The sequence below is a fragment of the Orcinus orca genome, chromosome 10 (genome assembly GCF_937001465.1).
Source record: "Orcinus orca chromosome 10, mOrcOrc1.1, whole genome shotgun sequence".
Taxonomy (NCBI): Eukaryota; Metazoa; Chordata; class Mammalia; order Artiodactyla; family Delphinidae; genus Orcinus; species Orcinus orca.
This window is the reverse complement of record NC_064568.1, coordinates 32,078,440-32,098,565: the sequence shown is the minus strand read 5'-3', so window position 1 is coordinate 32,098,565 and position 20,126 is coordinate 32,078,440. Positions and strand designations below refer to the sequence as shown.

General features: G+C 44.2%; 1 protein-coding gene across 1 annotated transcript in view; it reads right to left on the bottom strand.

Moving 5' to 3' along the window:
* The window catches only part of ARHGEF3 (Rho guanine nucleotide exchange factor 3), a 311,012-nt gene that overhangs the window by 242,790 nt on the left and 48,096 nt on the right, over positions 1-20,126 (bottom strand). The gene's annotated exons all lie outside the window — the stretch shown is intronic.

The following is a 20,126-nucleotide window of genomic DNA, read 5'->3' as shown; positions in this document are numbered from 1 at the left end:
TGAGTACTTAATCTTGATTATCATAAAAATGTCGGTAAGCAGCAGAGCAGAATGAGGGCCCCCCCCGGAGGCAAGTGCTAACTTCGACTGTGGAAGTGTCTGCCATAACCCACCTGCCACCTGACTGTCACCTGTCCCCACCCACACACAGTCAAATGGGATGACAAGGACTAAAGGAGAGTTACCAATGAAAACTGTATATTGCACAACAGGGAAACCCCAACACGAATCACAGAGTCCCAGGGAAGTCCTCCAGTCAAGTCCAGCATTCCAACTGCTGGACAGCCTGTCCCTCCTGTCCCATCAGCTCTGCCCCCGGATGTTACTTGACCCTGTCTAGCAGCTGAGGGTAAAGATCTGGAGCTGCAAACCAGGTCCTTCAAGAAGCGAGGGCATCACCTCCATGAGGCTCCATTCTCTAATACATAAAAGGCGGAGAGTAGCGTTTAGAGTGCACAAGGCCTACTCACTATACCGTAACTTGATATATAAACAGAAGACTGTGGGCCCTGGAATAAAAATAACTCCTCGGACTTACTTACCAAACACTTTCCGGTGTACAAAGTCTTTTATATATATCACCTCATTTGGGATAAATTTCTTGTATGGACATGAGAAGCACATGTCAGGAGAGACCAATGCACGACATACAGCCCTCAAACCAATAAGTAACTTACCTGTAACACTGGATACATAAAGGCCGATTACATCAGTGACTGTAAATAAAGTCATCCCTAGCACCTGGCATGCAGTTGGCGCTTAATAAATGTTGAATGAACAATGAATAAACAGGAACCATTTTTAATAGGATCTGCCACTTTCCTTGCTCCCTTGAGCCACACAAAGCAAGTGTATATATAGAACCCACCCCAGCCACACATTCAAGTAACATGAGAGCGAATCATGAAGAAGCCCAGCTATGTCCACCTGCCAGGGGAGCTCCCAGCTGTTGGTGTCAAGGACCAGCGCGAAGTGCACATGGAACCTCCACACCGATGAGACAGATTTCGGTTGTTTTTAAACAAACCATCAAAGGGGCTCATGGCTTCCCTCGAAGAAACCCCACACCTTCGACCAAGAAACAAGGAACTCATTAGGCGGAGCTGCATCCTCCCGGCCCCATTGTCAGCAGACATCATCCAGGCCATCTGCAAACAGCTCCCAGGAGCCCACATGCTGACAGGCGGCATCCGGGGATGATCAGATTTCTATCAGTACCGACACATGGCATTTCTCTCTGGCTCTGATTCAGGACGCCACTCCTCCCTCAACAGGCTTCTAATACTTCCTGAACAATCAGACCTTTAAGAAAATGGTCCTGTAGCAGTGGTACACACCACACGGCCAACACAGTCGTTAACGTCAGTGTACTGCCTGACACTGACAGCCCCCCAACACAGTCGCAATTTCTCCATGCCCCCGTACTCTCAAGGAGGAGCCCACAAATGCATCTCCATCCCAGCCCATGAACCAACACTGCTCCCAGACCCTCAACACCAAAACAATCTTCCTCCTGACCTTCAGAGAACAACTCTCCCTGGCTGATTTTTCCCTCAGCTTTACGGCACCAACTTGCTTAGGACTCTTTAAGCTCAAAACCACTGACCCAACGCCATAGCGATTCCATCTATACTAAGTTAGAAGTCAGGATGGTGGTTCCCCCAGTGGAGGGGCCACAGGGAACACTTGGCAACAGTTGTGCTGTGTTTCTTAATCTGGGTGCTGATTGCAAAGGTGTGTTCAGAGAGCCACACGGGTATCTGTAGGCTCTTCTGCATGTATGTGATTCATCTATAGAAAGTTAATAAATCAACTGCTGATTCACACGAATGCTCAGTGTGTTCTGGAACTTTAGGGGCTGGACGTGGGGGGTCAATCACACCATACTTCATCTGCATAAATCACAGACTTTCTCAATGGCCTGAAAAACCAGTTGTTCCTGCTGTTGAGAGCCACAGATTGCACTGGTTTCAGAAATTTCTGAAAGGAAGGCAGCCACAAAAGCGCTGCCATGGCACATGGCTCCTGCAGAGGCTGAGCTAGAACCAATTCTGTTTGTTCCAAGACTGGTCTTAGAAAGTGACCACTTGGCCTTCCGGAAGAAAACAGCCAGCCAGCACAGTTTTCTGCAGAACCTCCTGTTTTTAAAATTGCCTGGCTGCTCACAGGGGATGGATGCTCTGACTGTAACACACATTGTTGTTTTGAAAGCAGAGGCCATGCCTGCAGCGCCCGTCCCACGCCTCCACATGTACCTCCTCTCTGAGCCTCTTCCGAGCTGGCCAGGCACGGGTGTGTTCCGGGAACTTACTGCTCATGAGTTACCCTCCCAGGGCCTGACGGCTGCTCCTGGATCTTGATCAATTTCCTTCAAGAGATTGGCTTTGGTGTTTGGAGTTCAAGCTGCAATAACTTGCAAGAATAAAACTTCTTTTTACGAGCAGACTGAGCAGCACACAAGTACATGAGCTTTGAGCGCTCCCCTCCCCTCCCCTCCTGCATAACAGGAAACACTCATTTCTGAGCCCCCTGATCAGACGGCCACTTGGCCACACCAACCATTTAGCAAAGGTGAATTTCTCATCACCTTATCCCAGCAGGGCTGCTCTGCTGGGCAGCTGAGGTTTGACGCCACGGTCCAGGGGAGGCCTGGCCTTTGCTGGCCAAGGGACAAGGAGGAATTGGCCTGACACCTGGGGAATTATCCTAGCCTAGCTTTGTGCAGGCTGAGATCTCCAAAATCCTTTAAACTGTATAGATTCTTGGGCAGAAAACTCTCTGTCAAGCCACACTGGATGTATTACTTTCCTAGAACAGATCAAACCCCAGTAAAACTACACCTGTGCACTTTCAGGAGCTGAATCTGAGGAGGTGGCTCTGCCAAGAGCAGCCTTTTCTGGGAATGAGTGAGTGTCGGCCGAGATGGGGAGTGCCTTCCTCCTGAGGCCACTCTGCCAGCTCCTCAGCAGAGTCTGCATGACCCTGACACCTGCAGTAAAGCTTCACTCAATGGCCCTCTTGGAAGCCAAACAGAAATGCACAGTCTGGATGGAACTGGAAGGAAAAGGCCTGCAATGGGGACCCCCAGAGATCTGGATTCAAATCCAGTTCTGGGATCACAGACAAGTCACTTCTCTCTGGACCTCGGTTACATTTCCTCATATGTAAATCCCGAAGACACCAGCACAGCATCTCTCAAGTCCCCTGTAAGCTGGTGGCTCTTCAATTCCAGCCCATAGACATGTTTACTTGTTTAATTCCAGTTAGTTGCCAACATGTCAAAATCTGGAGGGCTCTCAGGAGAATTTTGAGACTTTACTTGAAAATCCCAATTTCTGGATTCTCTTGGGAAACTGGCAGATCTGGCCACAGTGGGCCCACATTCCCAACAGGAAGCAGGAACTAGGAAGGGGAAACAGTTCCTGGAAAAGGGAATGAACCTCCCCAAGCTGATGCTTTCACTTTTAGCACTGGCCCTGTAAGCATTTAGGTTTGGGACTCCAGTTCAGAAGTCTGGCTTATTTTGTTCCTTTAACATATTGCTTAACTTTTTCATTTTTCACTTCATCTGGAACACTCATGAATAAGCTTTTAAGTCAAAATATTTCACAAGAACCAGTACAAACAGTCCATTAAATGGGGTTCCATAAAGCTGGGGGTCTGTGCCCCAGCCTGCCAGCAATTCTAACATTGACTGTCCAGGGACCCAGAGGTGGTTTAAAAGTCCTCTCAGGCTGTCTGACCTCTGTGGGCCGTCTCTTCAACCCCCTACCCCTCAGCCAGGGACACATGTTTGGGAGCCAGGACAGCGAGGTCAGAGGTGGGCGGGTTTCTGGGGAGGTCGGAGCCACAGCTGCCTTCTGTCATCCTTCTGCACAGGCCAGGGTGTGCAGGGCTGCCTGTGGGCCTGTCAAGTCACTGGAGCAGATGAAGAAACAAGTGAGTCACGATGCGGGCAGAAGCGAGTAAGGAAGGCACAGAGAAGAGAAACTCAGGTATGTCGGTGATGGGGCGGGGGGGGGGGGGGGGCTGGGGTCAAGAAGATGGGACCTGGTTTCACATCTCTTTAAAGGAAACACCCGAGCCAAGAGGCACAGGAGTGGAAACTCAGTTCTCAAAGCAACCACATGTCACTGGTAATAATAATAATGTAATGACAATGGCAGTGAAGGGATCAGAAGCAGCAGCAGCGTGACAGCTAACACTCTGTGAGCTCTTACTCTGTGTCAGGCTCTGGTATAATTATCATCATCCCCACTTTACAGATGATGAAACTGAGGCCCTGCAAGGTCACAGACTTGAACAAGATCACAGGGCAGCAAGTGGTGGAGCAGGAGCCCAATCGCAGGTAGCTAGCTGCCTCTTGAACCCGGGGGCTCTCTGCTGCCTTGCCCAATGTACGGGCAGCACAACACTGTGCCTCTGATGCTGAGGATTCAGTGACACACACCTCTGTCCACACTCTCTGACATTAATAAAAATCACAGTGGAATCTACTTGCACACGCACTCCTCACTGTGGAATAACTATGTACACTGACATCTAAATGCACAGGTCGCTGTATACAAAGAACCACGCATGCTCTTCTTTATACACGGCTTGGAGGATTTTTAAGATGAACTGTGACCATTTGCAACCTGTATCTTACTCGCCAGCTTTAGGTGTGTAAGTTGCCCCACTTGTCTTTGGCCTCATTCACAGTAAATTGCCCCCTCAGAGCCCTGACTCCCAAGCATCCAGAACAAAGGACCCCAGTGTTTGCGAAAAGGCCTGAATAAAGGGGAGGGTTCTGTTGAAAGATGGATACGGGCTATTTTACAAAATATACTTTACTCCAAGGAAGAGATGTTTGGGCCCTCACTTACTGTCTCCCACTCTTAATTTACACACACACCATTAAACTTAGGAAGAACAAATTAGAAGCAGCAAAATTTGAAGAGATGAATGAGAAAAAGAGGAATGTGGTAACAGGTGACACAGGATTTCCAGAAAGGAGACCAAAAGGAAATTTCAAAGCAGGATTTAGCACCCCTTAAGATAAAGGGAAAAGGTCTCCATCCTGCTCCCTGGTTATAGGCACACTGCTGCGTGTAAAGCGCCGTGATGAAGCTGCAAGCCGGCAACGTGGAAAGCCAGGTAGGAAGGTGCAACTGGGATGGGCATCCCATTTCATAAAGCAGGGAGGCATGCAGCCTAATGAAGAAACACTTACTAGCACAGTTGATGAAAACAAAACCATTTTAGGAATAGGCTGTAAAGTTCAACCACCTGGAAACTGATGTGAACATGCTGGCTCTGAGCACATGATCTCAAACAGGAATCTCACGGTTTTCTGCTCTAACCGGGAACTCCCTGGAGATTCCTCATTCAGACTCATTGATGGCAGTATTTCAAGTTTAATACCGAGTTGCTCTCAACGCCATTCTACCTGCAGGCAGATGTATGGCTCCTCTTTTGCCCCCCAGAGGACATCTGGCAATGTGTAGAGACACTTTTGGTTGTCACAACTTGGAGGGGGAAATGCTGCTGGCATCTAGTTGGTAGAGGTGAGAGACAATGCTGAACATCTCACCATGCACAGAACAATCCTCAAGAACAAAGAATGACCCTGCGCAAAATATCAGTAGTGCTGAGGTTGAGAAACCCAGATCTAAACCAAAGCAAAGGCGGCACGTGCCCCAACACTGTCATTTATTTCTCTACCATGTGACTGCAGACTTTGGTCTCTTCACCTGTACTAGAGGATAATCACTCCCAAACCCTGACTGGGCTCTACTGGGGATGAGGTTTTGAAAGCGCTTTGTCAATCACGGGTCTCGCTCCATCATCATCTCTCCCAGTGCTTGCAGAGCCTCTGACTTGACTGAGGGGAAAAAGAAGCAGCAGGATCTGGTTAGGTGGGAGGGGTGATGCTGCAGAGGGGTCAGTACAGACTGGTCCTGGGTCCTGCATGGTACCCACTGAGGATGAGGACTCCCTCATGGAAGCAACCTAAATGCCCATCGACAGAAGAATGGAGAAAGATGTGGTATGTACATACAATGGAATATTACTCAGCCATTAAAAAGAATGAAATAATGCCATTTGCAGCAACATGGATGGACCTAGAGTTTGTCATACTGAGTGAAGTAAGTCAGACAGAGAAAGAGAAATATCATATGATATCCCTTATATGCAAATCTGAAAAGAAATGATACAAATGAACTTATTTACAAAACAGAAACAGACTCACAGACTTAGAGAACGAACTTATTACTGGGGGGGGTGGGGAAGGGTGGGAGGAAGGGATAGTTAGGGAGTTTAGGATCAACATGTACACACTGCTATACTTAAAATGGATAACCAACAAGGACCTACTGTATAGCACAGAGAATTCTGTTCAATGTTATGTGGCAGCCTGGATGGGAGGGGAGTCTGAGGGAGAAAGGATACATGTATATTATGGCTGAGTCACTTTGCTGTGCACCTGAAACTATCACGACATTGTTAATTGGCTATACTCCAATATAAAAAAAAAGTGTTTTTTAAAAAAGTCTGCAAATAATAAATGCTGGAGAGAGTGTGGAGAAAAGCAAACCCTCCTACTCTGTTGGTGGGAATGTAAATTGGTGCAGCCACTATGGAGAACAGTATGAAGGTTCCTTAAAAAACTAGAGTTACCATATGATCCAGCAATCCCACTCCTGTGCATATATCTGGAAAAGATGAAAACTCTAGGGACTTCCCTGGTGGCGCAGTGGTTAAGAATCTGCCTGCCAATGCAGGGGACACGGGTTCGAGCCCTGGTCCAGGAAGATCCCACATGCTGCAGAGCAACTAAGTCCATGCGCCACAACTACTGAGCTCACACTCCAGAGCCCACGAGCCACAACTACTGAGCCTGTGTGCCACAACTACTGAAGCCCGCGTGCCACAAATATTCAAACCCACATGCCTAGGACCCGTGCTCCGCAACAAGAAAAGCCACCACTCACTGCAACTAAAGAAAGCCTGTGCACGGCAACGAAGACCCAATGCAGCCATAAATAAATAAATTTATAAAAAATAAAGATGAAATAAAGATATATCCAGGATCCACCAGGAAGCTCACAGAGCAGACCATCCCTGTGGAGGACCCTGAGGGGACCCACATTCACAGAAAGGAAAGAGGAACACCTGCTCACACACACACTGTCCTTCAGTCATTTCTCAGCTCCACTGAAATGCCACCATCCAATCTAATTCATGTATTTTTATGATACATGTAATCTGTACTCTCAGATTACAGAGGCTCTGTAATCAGAGCACTTTCAAATAATAAGAGGCAGGCAGATAATCTAAAATTGCTTTCTAAAAAGTAATGTTGCTTGCAAGAAAAAAAAAAGCAGGGGGAGATTAAATCACACGGTGTGCATGCAAACACTGTACTGTCTACTTAAAAGAACTCTCCAATGCATAGCACAACCGTTATGGTGGGGCATTTACATCAGTCAAGGGCCTCCAGAGTCCAGTTGTCCAACAAAATGCCCACCCACGCCTTAAACATCAGGTGGATAGTGTCCTTCATTCCCTGGCTCTTGGCTCCTCCCTGGTCTATTCTTACCGCCCCTCTCCCTGGTGTGCGGGAAGGGCATCTTTGTGGAGCGCAGCTGGCAGTTTTGATAAGCAGGTGTCAGGAGTTTGAAAATGACCTTGCTCATCAGCTGGTGGGAACCAGGCGGACAAGGGAGTCTCTGTATCGCTGTCTGCCAGGTCCCAGCCCCGGAAACAAGACACAGTGAGGCCTGGGGGAGGGAGGGAGGGAAGCTTACACACACACACACACACACACACACACACATGCACGCACGCACACACACACACACAGAGGGAAGTCAGCAGACAAAAGGAAATCCACATCATTTCACTCAGGAGAGGAAAAACTTCCACTGAAGTTTTTTCCACTGAAAAATCTAACCGTGAGCTGAAGTGTTTCCCAAACAGCAGAGGTAGGCAAAGATAAGCAGAGGAGATGGATCCTTAGGAAAATAAAGGGGAAAGTCCACATTCTACGCGGAGCTGGCAAAATCAATTAGGAGAGTGTTGGCGGAGGTGGGAGGAGAGGGATGTACATTCACCCAGCTGATTCCATCGTCCAGACAGCCAGGGCTGTGTAAATGGCCGTTACTGTACCAGCCCCTGGAAGGGGTCCAACATGCAGGACATGCTCTGGCAAGAAACAGAATGTCCACTAAACCAGTTTCTAATTAAATGTGGGTTAACTGGCACTGCTCCTTGCAGCTCAAGGGACCAATTCAGAGCCGAAAGGAGCATTTTTCAAAATAAAAAGGCCAAGCCCGCCAAGATATTACCTCTTATTTTCTTACATCCTTTCAGTTGCTCAATTTGACCCACTGCTGGTTGAACTGACTCCTTGGTCTTCGGAGAAATCAACCCTCCCCGTCCCCCAGCTGCCATTGTGCAGTGACCGAGGCACCGTCTTGGCACACATGGACTTGAAATCCATTCCGCTTTTCCCATGCTGTGGTCACCGCTGCCGCAGGATGAGTCACCCGTGAAAGCCACCCATTGTCCCCAGCAGACAAAACACTCAGTCCAGGAGAGTGGCCCATTCACACTTCCCCACGAGCCGACCTCTTCCTGCAGCTTCTGGAGGATGCTGCTGCCCAAGTGGTCAGTCTTCTCTTCCCAAATTCAGTCACCAACATAAATGTGAGGGAAACAGGCATGGGAGACAACTTTCAGTGAAGCACCAGTATGAAGAGAGTACAGACGGTGAAAAATCAAGGCAAACTTCCATCACGATGTTTAAAAGGCACAGAGAAATATAGGTCAATTTGTTGGCAATAATAAGCCACATTTATTATACATCAGCTAAGGCACTGGGCTAAGGAAGTGTGTTATACACATTACCTCACTTAATCCTAAGAACTACCCTAGGAGACTTCCCTGGTGGCGCAGTGGTTAAGAATCTGCCTGCCAATGCTGGGGACACAGGTTCAAGCCCTGGTCCGGGAAGATCCCACATGCTGCGGAGCAACAAAGCCCATGCGCCACAACTACTGAGCCCGCAAGCCACAACTACTGAAGCCCGTGTGCTGCAACTACTGAAGCCCGCGTGCCTAGAGCCCGTGCTCTGCAACAAGAGAAGCTACCGCAATGAGAAGCCCGCACACCGCAATGAAGAGTAGCCCTCGCTCACCACAACTAGAGAAAGCCCACGTGCAGCAACGAAGACGCAACGCAGCCCAATAAATAAATAATGAACAAACTACCCTAGAAGGTAGGGCCTATTATTAGCCTCATTTTACATTCAAGGAAACTCCAGCACAGAGAGGTTAAATAATCTACCCAAAGTTACACAGTGGCACAGTCAGGATGTGAACCAAGGCAGTCCATCTCCAGAGCTTGTGTTCTTAAATACCATGCTATCATTAATTACTAAACTAATTTAGAATTGTAAAATTAAAGTTATGCTAAAGTGTTCACATTTGCGAGGAGGTTGTGATTTTTTCAGCTCACTTTTATGTCACTTCTCACCCTCCTCCCCAAAATGCTATAACCTGGCTTTTCAGATATAAAAACAGCCTGTGCCAGACCGCGTGCTGAGCATGAGTTACATTTCTCATTTCATCCTTACAACCACCCTGTGAGGTTGGTATTAATATTATCCCATTTACAGATAAAGACCTGAGGTTCAGGGAGGTTACATCCTTGTTCAGAGTCATAACACAGAGCAGGAATTTGAATCCAAAAATGTCAGACTCCAGTGCCTACATTCTTTCTACTACATATGCCATCCCTCACAGAGTTTCAAGATTTTCCAGAAAAACAATCAAGACCAACTTCAACAATTAAGCCACCTGGATTCACGGAATGGGAGGGACGGCAGTGGGCGGCTGGACTAGAGCCACGGACCATCCACCTGACCTCCAATCTGCACAACCCATGACCTTCGGCAAATCCCTTCTTTCTGGGGCCTCAGTTTCCTCCTCTGTGAAGGAAGAGCAGGACAGCAAGGGGCCCTGCCAGCACCAGGATTAGAAAATGGGCACGCGGTCATTTGTGGCAAGGAGAGCTCTACAGGCAGCTGTTTCCCCTCCATGGATGGTAACTTCCCTGCTCCTAGCACAAATCTCCAGGATCAGGTTTCTAACTTTGTCCCTGGACTCAGGTATGTGCACCGAGGAGAGAGTTCTCAGGTGCAGCCTGAGGCCAGGCAATGGCGAGGAAGCCACAGTTCTTCTGGGGAGGAGGGGAAAGGAGGGAAGGATGTGGGGGCCAGGAAGAAGCTGGGGTGGGAACAGTGAGGAGTTTGAATAAGTGCTATACCTCGATCCGTATAAACATATGTAGAAACTCACTGAGCTTTGCCCATAAGTTGGCACACACACCATATATATTTATAACTCAATAAAGGTTATAAGATGGCAAATCAGACCAGGCAAAATTTTGCCAAATTAAAATTTTGCTACTATAAATGTTCCACATAAAATATTTCACATCCTATTAAAGATACCCCTTTAAAGTGTATACCTCCTAAGTTCATTATGAAAAGGGGACAATACAGAATCACCAAGATGACCATCGTGTTAGGCTAGGGGGTTGGGGGTGAGGGTGAGTCCAGGGAAATCCTTTATTTAACAACCAAATTGCAAGGTGCCCAGCTAATGCTTTGACTCTCCACTCCTATTTCTATGCATAATTCAGTGCAGCAAGTAAGGCCTAGAACTTCAGGTAGGAACTTAGAATCATGATTCAGACACTGACTTGGTGGGCCCTCAGGTCAGGTGAGAAATCCCGGCGCCTGGCAGCCTCCCTTCTCAACTGTGAAAAAGGATAGTGAGGGGCTTCCCTGGTGGCGCAGTGGTTGAGAGTCCGCCTGCCGATGCAGGGGACAGAGGTTCGTGCCCCGGTCTGGGAAGATCCCACATGCCGCGGAGCAGCTGGGCCCGTGAGCCATGGCCGCTGAGTCTGTGCGTCCGGAGCCTGTGCTCCGCAACGAAAGAGGCCACAACACTGAGAGGCCCGCGTAACGCCAAAAAAAAAAAAAAAGATAGTGAGGACCACAGAAGAAAGGGCATCACTGGCCCAGATGTCATGAACATTAGGTGTTTCTGATACCTGGCATCTGATTCCCTGCCCATGGGTAACAGCACTTGGCCTTCCCACTGGGGGACCACCCCTCCCCACTCTCAGTCCATGGGTCCAGGTGAGGCTGACCCTATCTCCCCACCCTCATGTTCCAGAAGAGAGCATGGACAAGCTGAACAAATATTAGTCTGTTTGGGAAGTCCTGCTAGAACAAGTGGCAATGATAAACTCGCGCTCCACAGCTGTGGTAGAATGTCAGCCTGGAGCTTCTGGGAGGTACCATGTGGAGGAAGGCTTCCTGGGAATGAGGCCAATATAGAAAAAAGCAAAGCCAAGAGAAGAAAAGAATGAGACCAAGACCTAATAACACTGAGCCCCTGGGTCCAGCCATGCCTGAAGCTATCTACTCTTGGGCCTTCCATTTACGTGAGCCATTACATTCCCTATGCTGCTTATTCCAGACTGAATTGTGTTTCTGTCACTTGCAATAACAACAATTCCTGACTAATGGAACCACTGCATAGAATCACAAGATCTCCAAGTTACAAGAAGGCACTGGAGGCCATCCAGCAGTGTTCTGCACACATCAAGCATTCAACAGTGTTATGCTGGCCAATGAATGATTTGTTCATCACGCTAGCTCCAACTTCTCAAACTGAAGTAAAGCTATCCTGACAGCATTACTCTAAGCCACAAGATAAACCAACTGCATCTTCATGGAGCATTATTTTAAATGATGGTAAGTAACTTAAAATGCTTTTTAATTAAAACAAACAGAGATCACAACCACATGGTTCAAACTAGGAATGCAAAGATTGGTCAATTTTAGGAAATCAATCAATATAATTCATCTCATTAACAGAGTCAAAAGAAAAGAAACATGTCTTCTTAAATGCCAATCTTGTTAAATTTCAACATTTATTCCTCACTTTTAAAAAAAACCTCTTAACAAAATAGGAATAGAGGGAAATTTTCTTAAGAGGTCCACAGGTCAAACAGAAAGCCAGCATTACGTTTTGGGGGAAAGGTTAGAGCACTACCACTGAAGTCAGTATAAGGTTAAGAATGACCTGAGATTTCACCACAGTTTAACATTATTCAGGAAGCATTTGCTAATCTAACTAGACAAACAAAAAAAATTACCAATTTGAAAGGAAGAGGAAGCAAAATTTTATTAAGTTGCAGATAATGTGATTACATGTCTGGAAAAATTCCTCCCAATAACAACAACAAACAACAATAAATAAAATAAGACCTGAAAAACTATTAGAACCAGTAGGAAAATTTCATATTAGTCAACATTAATAAAAGATGTTATTAATCAATCGTTTTCCTATATCCGAAAAAAAAGAAAACATGAAAATATGATGGTGATCTGGACAACATAAATGATTATTCTAACACAGATTCCTTCTTCTGCACTGTCATATTCCTTCTTTTCTGCCTGTGTGGATTTTGGTGGAATGCTTGAAACACACAGCACAACTCTAACCAAACACAGACCTTGTCAAAAAGATGCTTATCTTGCCTTGGCTCAACAATCTCTGGTGACTGGGAACCCATCTCCTGAGACTGCCCACTCCCCAGTCACCTAGGCAAGCCCAGTAGGTCCCTCCCTTTGCCAGCACAGAGAAAGGAGACCCATTCTTCAAGATGTGACCCCTTAGTAACAGGGCTGACCAGACCAATCAACACACATGTTTATTTGTACTGACCTGCATGCTATTCCTCACACAGGCTAAGCCCCTATCCTGCCCCTGAGCCGTTGCATGTGCTGTCCCTTCTGCCTGTCAAGAGATTCCCTAAGAAGGCTGCAAGGCTTGCTCTCTCAACATTCAGGTCTGTGCTAAAATGGTACAGTCTTAAAAAAATCCCTCCCCGTTTCCCTGTCTAAAATTCCACATCTCACTGTCTATCCCTTTATTCAACTTTATTTTTCTTCATAGCACACATCATCAGCTAACGTTGCTTCATACATTTGTCTGTTTATAGTCTGTCTCCAGAAGGTAAACTCCATCAGGGCTGGGATCACCATGTCTGCTTCACTCACTGCTATATCCCCCACCCCTAATACCCCCTTCCCAGACACACAGAAGAGGTTCAATAAAAAATGATGGTTTTATGGATAGATGGATAGATAGATGGATGGATGGAAAGATGGATTCTTTCAGTCCTCAGATCCAATCCCAACACTACTGCCTGAATATTTTTAATTTATTTCTACCTCCCTCGTTGATATCCAAGCTATCTTCCTTCCCACTCATTCTCAACAGCTATTTTTTCCCTTCATCACCTCTCTCCTAGATGGCTACAATACCCCTAGCTGGTCTCTCAGCCCCAAGTTTAGCCTCCATCCAAATTTTTTTCCCACTCCAGCCAGAGGTCTTTTCTCAATATATAAATTTGATCATGTCATTCCTCTACTTAAAATGCTTCAGTGGCCTCCTGGGGCCTTAGGACAATTGAAGCTCTTTATTACTAAGGCTCCCAGGATCCAGTCTTCCCAGCCCAGACACCAACCAGGCTTCTGTCATATTCCACCATCCAGTCACACTGAGCAGCTGCCTCTTCTTACAGCATGCCACATTCTTTCTGGCCTCAGGGCCTTCGCACACGCTGTTCCTTCCACATGGATCACTCTTTACCTGACTACCCCTCACGTAAGCTTCCATTTTCTGACTGTTACCTCCCCTGGGAAATGTTGGGTCCACCCCAAACTTACAACCCTGGAAATGATGTGTTTAAGTCTGTTCCTTCTGGACTATAAGGGCTACAAGAGGCAGCTTGTACCATTCACAGCACTTGGCACAATGCCTGGTACCAAGCAGGAGCTTGAGGTAGATTTCCTTGACTTTAATTTAAATGATGCCTTCTTTACCTTCCTGCCTTCTCCAAACTGGCACAGGGTTCATCTCTCTGTGTCACATCTGACACCACTTCCGGCACCTTGACTCGCCATTCATACTCCCTTGAGACAACAGTACACATATGGATGTATTCACACTGGCGTGAACACATACACATACACACACACACACACACACACACAAACCTTGCGGAATCTGTTACTCTCCAAAACTCCCCTCCCACCATGACATTTTAACCTTGAGGAGGTCTTGCTTTCTGCCTGAATGTTATAAAATAAGTATTGGAGCCAGCTACATCAGCCACACTCTACCCAAACTTGACCTGGGCCTATTAAGAAAGAGGGAGACATACTCTTGGATTGGAAGAATTAGTATTGCTAAAATGGCCATACTACCCAAAGCAATTTACAGATTTAATGTGATCCCTATCAAAATACCAATGACTTTTTCCCACAGAACTGGAACAAATAATACCAAAACTTATACAGAGCCAAAAAAGACCCAGAATTGCCAAAGCAATCCTGAGGAAAAAGAACAAAGCTGGAAGCATAACCCTCCCAGACTTCAGATAATACTACAAAGCTACAGTAATCAAAACAGTATGGTATTGGTACAAAAACAGACGTATGGATCAATGGAACAGAATAGAGAGCCCAGAAATAAACCCACACACCTACAGTCAATTAATCTACAACAAAGGAGGCAAGAATATACAATGGAGAAAAGACAGTCTCTTCAGCAAGTGGTGTTGGGAAAGCTGGACAGCCACATATAAATCAGTGAAGTTAGAATACACTCTCACACCATACACAAAAATGAAGTCAAAATTGTTTAAAGACTCCTAGAAGAGAACATAGTTATGCAAAACATTCTCAGACATAAACTGTAGCAATGTTTTCTTAGATCAATCTCCCAAGGCAAAAGAAATAAAAGCAAAAACAAACAAATGGGGCCTAATCAAACTTAAAAGCTTTTGCACAGCAAAGGAAACTATTGACAAAAGAAAAAGACAACCTATGGAATAATATTTGCAAATGATCTGACCAACAAGGAGTTAATCTCCAAAATATACAAACAGCTCATACAACTCAATATAAAAAAGACAAACAACCCAATCAAAAAATGGTCAGAAGACCTGAATAGACATTTCTCCAAAGAAGATATACAGATGGCCAACAGGAACAAGAAAAAAAATTCTCAACATTCCTAATTATTAGAGAAATGAAAATCAAAACCACAATGAGGTATCACCTCACACCAGTCAGAATGGCTATTATCGAAAAGTGTACAAATAATAAGTGCTGGAGAGGGTGTGGAGAAAAGGGAACCCTACTACACTGTTGGTGGGAATGTAAATTGGTGTGGCCACTGTGGAAAACAGTATGAAGGTTCCTTAAAAACCTAAAAATAGAGCTACCATATGATCCAGCAATCCCACTCCCAGGCATATATCCAGAAAAGATGAAAACTAATTTGAAAAGATACATGCACCCCAATGTTCACAGCAGCACTATTTACAATAGCCAAGACATGGAAGCAACCTAAGTGTCCATGAACAGACGACTGGTTTAAGAAGATGTACTATATATGTACAGTGGACTATTACTCAGCCATAAGAAAGAATAAAATATTGCCATTTGCAGCAACATGGATGGACCTAGAGATTATCATATTAAGTGAACTGAGTCAGACAGAGAAAGACAAATATCATATGATATCACACTTATATATGGAATCTAAAAAAAATAATACAAATGGGGAATTCCCTGGCAGTCCAGTGGTTAGGACTCCACACTTTCACTGCTGAGGGCCCGGGGTTTGATCCCTGGTCAGGGAACTAAGATCCCACAAGCCGTGTGGCGTGGCCAAGAAAAAAATAATAATAATAAAATAAAATAATAAATGATAAATAATACAAATGAATCTATACACCAAAGAGAAACAGACTCACAGACCTAGAAAACAAACTTATGGTTAACAAAAGGGAAAGGGAGGGGGTGAGGAGGGACAAATTAGAGGTATGGGATTAACAGATACAAACAACTATACATTAAATACATAAGTAACAAGGATTTACTGTATAACACAGGGAACTATATTCAATATCTTGTAAAAACCTATAACGGAAAATAACCTTTTTCATAACTCTAATGGAAAACTGATGAATTTATAAAAGTGCTAACAAAAGATCAAGATAAAAAAGAAATTAATTACATGGGACTGAGTGAACTGATGAGGATGATTATAATTTTTGTGACTTTCTGTTTGAATAAAAAAAAAAATCCCATAAGGACTCAGAGGCAAAAAATATACAAATCAATTTTCACTGCAAAGTAAAGGAGCTGTTGCAGTGGAGGATTACTGGACTGAATGTCAATATCATGACATCGTATGAGTGTGTTTCGTGTTTGGTAACTGCAATCATTGTTGCTTTTGTTGTGGTCATCCATTTACAATGCTTGGTGTCAGTCTATTTATCTCTTGTAAAAATAAAATACAGTGTGTGTGTGTGTGTGTGTGTGTGTGTGTGTGTGGAAAAAAAAAAGAGAAAATAACCTGAAAATTTTATATATACATATCTGAATCATTTTGCTGTACACCTGAAACTAACACAATATTGTAAATCAACAATACTTCCCAGTATTGTTGGGAAAAAAAAGAGGGAGAGATATTTTTTAAAAAGTGCAGAGCCTTTCTCTGAAATCTCTCCCTTAGTTACCATAACTATAAGGTCCATATCAAGCAGATTCAATCTTATTTGAAAGTTTTAAACAAATAAACAAAAGGAGCTGTACTTATATATGAATGTTTTTGTAATTAAAAAACAAAAAACCTGTCCTGTGTTTATTTTTTAATGTGCAAATTAGTTTATGTAACAATATTTGTCAGTGTTGTTTATAATATAAATATATAAGCAATTAAACACTAACAACAGATTTTTTAAGTAAAATAAGTTATAAAATAGTATAGTGGAATAATCTGCAACTGCTTTTTTTAATATTTTACTTTTATTGGAGTATAGTTGATTTACAATGTTGTGTTAGTTTCAGGTATACAGCAAAGTGATTCAGTTATACATATATTCATTATTTTTTAGATTCTTGTCCTATGTCTAGAGTGAGAGAGTTTTTTTATTAGAAAGGTAATTGTTAGAATTATGGTCAATATAATTATTATTATCTCTATCAGATCTAAACCAAAACACAATGCAAGCTGTGGTCTTAACCAAGTGTCAACCCAGCACCAACAGCCATGGGTCATCCTGACCTTGGGGAGTAACAATGTCACCAATGAGACCCTGTCACTGCACATGTTGTTCCTGGACCTACTCCAGCCACTGTGCTTCACTTGACATTCATGGAAGGGAAGGGACGAAGGAATACAGTAGACGGCACCACAAGGAGACACTCAGACAAATCCAGAACATGGATCTTACTTTTAAAAGTGCCAATGTTGTGGAGGATAAATACAAGAGAAGGCCCTGTTTTGGATCGAAGGGGACTAAAGGGACATACGAACCAAATGCAATGCTTCAGCCAGGAACGCTCCCTGGATGTGGGGCAGGAAGGAGGGAGAAATGGAACGAGCTGTAAAAGGTGTTTTGGAGGACTTCCCTGGGGGCGCAGTGGTTAAGAATCCGCCTGCCAATGCAGGGGAGATGGGTTTGATCCCTGGTCCGGGAAGATCCCACATGCCACGGAGCAACTAAGCCTGTGCGCCACAACTACTGAGCCTGCGCTCTAGGGCCTGCCTGCCGCAACTATTGAGCCCGTGTGCCGCAACTACTGAAGCTCACGTGCCTAGAGCCCTGCTCCGCAACAAGAGAAGCCACCACAATTAGAAGCCCGCGCACCGCAATGAAAAGTAGCCCCCGCTCGCCTCAGCTAGACAAAGCCTGCGTGCAGCAACAAAGACCCAACGCAGCCAAAAGAGAAAAGTGTTTTGGAACAACTAAGGAAAGTTGAATATGGACTGGATATTAAAAGATATTATAGGTCTATACTAAATAAATGGGGACTAGAGGAATCAAGGAAGTAAAATTAATACTGAACACAGATAAAGGAAAAAAGAGATGCTTTGGAAGGACAAGCGAATGATAATACTGACAACTGACTTGTGTTCCCTAAATCTTCTCCCACCTCTTCCCTCAATCCTAAAATGGTTCTGTGTACAAGGCTTCTGAATACGAACCTCCTTGAAGAAAGTATACCAAGTTAAAAAAATTTCTCAAGTCTAGCTGCTAAGAGCCAATGTCTCTTTAAGACATGGTGCCAAGGGAGGGCCAAGGTGTTCAGGCTCGCCTGGAGGTGAAAGGTTGCCTAGGTAGGGTTATTTGTACCTCGTGATGGACAGCACTACCCTTTCCACTGAAAGGACAAGGACATCCTATACTCGCATTTGCATAGAGGACAAAAACCACATGAACAAAAGATGGGAAACAGGTAATCTGTCTTGAGTTTCTGCTAACTTCATTAGATGCATTTGTGAAGTATTTTTGGCCTTTGGATCTGTTGCTATTTGTAAACAACCATGAATAGATTTCACTTACTGGAATTTATATGCTTCCTTAGTTTTCAAGTTAGTATTTCAAACAGGATTTATTTTCTTGTTTGCAATGTTAATGTAACCTCATGATAGAATTTTTAAAGCTATTGTGTGACTTGCCCCCTCGCCACTGGGAAAATTTTCACTTGCTTATTTTAGAATCATGTACTAAGTCCTACCACTGGAATGAACTTACATATATGTGTAATAAAGAGAATAAATAATTGACACTACTAAAAAAAGACATTACAAAATTATTGTTAATTTGCAGAGGTGGGTAACAGTAGGTGAATATGAAGGTGACTGTACCTATTTTTAGGAGTTACAGGCCAAGGTATTTAGAGGTAAAGTGTCAGGATGTCTGCAATGGCTTTCCAAATGGTTCAGGAAAAGAAAGTATATATATGTATACACACACACACACACATACACAGAGACACACACAGAGTAGTGAGGCAAAGTGTTCAAATAAAATCTAGGTGAAGGAAAAAAAAAATCTGTTAACTTTTCTGTAGAGTTACAAATTTTCCAAATATACATTTGGGTAGAAAAATATTAATACAAGGTAGGAGAATTCCCTGGCTGTCCAGTGGTTAGGACTCCGTGCTTCCAGAGCAGGGGGCACGAGTTTGATCCCTGGTTGGGGAACTAAGATCCCACATGCCATGCCTTGCGGCCAAAGAAAAGAAAAGAAATAAATGCTGAAAATGGTAAACACGTCAGTAAATATAAAATATTTTTTAAAAAAGAAAAATACAAGGTAAAACTTAGTTCCTTTGATAACATTATAATAATAAGATAAAGAACACAAAGAAAGGAGTTATTAGGTCTTTAACAAGTGATTTGAACTTTGTTTCAGAACCTAAAATATGCCTACTATCCATAAGCACAATATCCTTTTTGCATGACCAGTAGTTTTATAATACTTTTTTTTTTTTTTTTTCACTTTCCACAACAGGAAAAGTGTGCCCTCTGCCTGGAATGCTCATCCTTCCCCCAGGGAAGCGTTCCCAGATATCACTGGAGAGGTGAAATTCCCCTTTATTTGCTTTGGGAAGTGGAGAACAGGTTATTAAAACTTACCCACTACTCCATCACTGTAACATAATGGAACAGTCTGTCCAAGTGATTGTGAGGTTAACGGCTGACTTTCCTACTAATTAGAACCTCCAGGCAGACAGGGGCCGTGTCAAGTTCCTGCCCATTCGTTTGTACTACATGGCCAGGCACACAGCTGCCACTCAATATTTTTTAAATAAATAAGATATTATGCAGCCCTTTAAAAAGAATGCATATGAAGACCACGTAACGAAAAAATGACTGACACAACAAGTGTGAAGAACTATCATAAAGCTACTACGATTACAACAATGTGGAAAACTAAAACTTGGCAAAACCCCACAAACCACCAAAACTAAAACAGTAGCAAAATGGGGTGGGGGGAAGGTGAGAAAACGAGTTGTCTTGGAAAAATCTTAACAGTATGGTAGGTGCCAAAGGAATGAGGAAGGACTACAGTGACCTGGGGATAAGGGGACAGTAAGTAAAGCAAGGAGGGAAATCAGGGAAATAGTGAAAACTTTTCTCACTTGTTCAAATTTACAGATAAAGAAAAATCCTCAGTCCTAACCGTGAGGACAA